The sequence below is a fragment of the Propithecus coquereli genome, unplaced genomic scaffold, assembly GCF_000956105.1.
Source record: "Propithecus coquereli isolate 6110/MARCELLA unplaced genomic scaffold, Pcoq_1.0 Scaffold399, whole genome shotgun sequence".
NCBI classification, from domain to species: Eukaryota; Metazoa; Chordata; class Mammalia; order Primates; family Indriidae; genus Propithecus; species Propithecus coquereli.
Genome location: NW_012149718.1, coordinates 246110 through 247975, shown reverse-complemented (window position 1 = coordinate 247975; position 1866 = coordinate 246110). Strand labels below are relative to the sequence as shown.

The 1866-nt window shown below is 51.0% G+C and overlaps 1 protein-coding gene across 2 annotated transcripts in view; it reads left to right on the top strand.

Annotated features, from left to right (window-relative positions):
• The first annotated feature begins 1264 nt into the window (after positions 1-1264).
• DIP2A (DIP2 disco-interacting protein 2 homolog A (Drosophila)) overlaps positions 1265-1866 on the top strand; it is a 97659-nt gene continuing 97057 nt past the window's right edge. For both annotated transcript variants that reach the window (XM_012652705.1, XM_012652706.1), the window contains exon 1: positions 1265-1380. The gene's annotated coding sequence lies outside the window, so the exon portion shown is untranslated. The remainder of the gene's footprint in view (positions 1381-1866) is intronic.

Genomic DNA, 1866 nt, shown 5'->3' with positions numbered 1-1866 from the left:
GTCAGCAGCCTCTGTTCTGCTCACAGACTTGCCCTGTAGGCCCGGCTCAGATGTTAACTTGCCCTTGTCCACAGAGCTGGAGCTGGGTGCTTGAGTTCAGGGTGCTGTCCCATGAGGGCTCCTGACCCACAGCGTGGCTGCAGGGTGGGGAGACACCCACAGCCAAACGCCCAGCTCCCCACACCTGCTGAGTCTCCCTCTGTCCTCATGGGGCCTCCAGTCTGGGGCTCGGTGTGCTGGACATGGCCTGTGTTGCTGCAGAACCAGGTGGGGCTGTGCTGCTTTTCCCGACCAGCCTCGAGCCACCCGGCATCCCTTCTGTGACACCGTGTCTGTGGGGCGGTCACCGACCTGCCTGGGTTTGAGGCAGGATGGGCTCTGCCTCTTTTCAGGAAGTGGGAAGGGCTAGAAAAGCAGTGGGACTGGAATCCCTGCTGGCCATTTTTTGAGATGTTTTGAAACAAAGGCTAAAGTTAAACATTATTTTTGTTGAAGTACAACAGAAGGTTTTGCTTTGCACTGTTCGCAAATGTCAGCAAATTAAGACTCAAGTGATGCCAGGGATTTTGTTTAGTGACCCTGCCCATGTGTGCCCCGATGCTTCACTCTGGTCAGCATCCTCCTGCGTGAGAGTGAGGGCCTGGGGGTGGAGCATGGAGAGCAGGCGACGTGCTGGTCGTTGCACTGTCATCGCAGGGTCTGGAGGCGGAGCAGGCAGGGCAGCAGGGCAGGTGGGGGCAGTGGGGCGGCTGCCTCACCTGAGCAAGCCTGTCTCGGGGCACCTTGTATCCTCTCGCTGCTCTTTTTTCCCCCTTCCCACCTTTTCTGTTTGTGGCAGAGGGCTACTGATGGCCCTCCACTGACTGGTGGGTTGTTTCTCAGGGTTTGCTAACACCATGGACAGTGCTGGGAAGAAGTAATACGGGCCGTTTCAGTTTTGGGGGAACACCCACGATTAAAGGGCTTTCCGTGGAGAGTCTGGGAGGCCAGGGCTCACACTCCAAATGCGGGAGAGCGGCTCAGTCATCAGGGTGGGCTGGGCGGTGTGGGGAGAGGAGGACGTCGGAGTGGGCCTCGCCCATGACCCACACCATCCACACGTCCGCCACCAACTTCTGGGTTAAAGATTCTTCTGTGCAGGTTTGGCAGAGTATATGTTGTGTGACGATCGATGAGAAATGTATGCTGTTTTAAATGGACTTTTTCATAATTGGAAAAGCAAATTGTTTACACAGGTATTCTCATAAAATTGTGTTTCAGGAATAGACTCATCTCTGCAAGCAGAGAATAGAACCCCTGGGCCCGCACAGACCACGGTTGCTGCACCCAAGCAGCAGAAGTCTCGGCCCACCAACTCACGGGATGAGCGCTTCCGGTCAGGTAGGCTCGTGGCCTGGGTAGTGAGGAGGGCAGGTGGGCCTGGCACTCTTAGACTCTGGTCACGAAGGCTATCAGGTATTTTTTTTTTTGCTGAAATACCTGCCCAAGAAATTATTTTCAGTTGAGCAATAATGTACATAACACTTCTCAAGAAAAACATTTAACCTTCACATAACCACAGTCAGTTTTAATGTATCCTGGAGCTTAAGTGTTGTTTTCTTAAAGGATGCCCACTAAAATCTCTGGAGAAATCCTCCTACTCTCACTAGAATAATTTCTTTAAACATTTTTGTACATTTTTCCACCTAGAGCGTTGGGGTTGGTATTAGTAATTTTTGTGTCTGTGGAACAGCTTTACTGCTAGGTATAGGTGTTTTAGTATTTCTCTTTCTAATTTTGGAGGTTTCTTTCATTCTGTTTGGCGGTGCTTTTATGAATATTTAAATTTGTGTCTGATATTTTATTTGAATTATCAGAATGCCCACT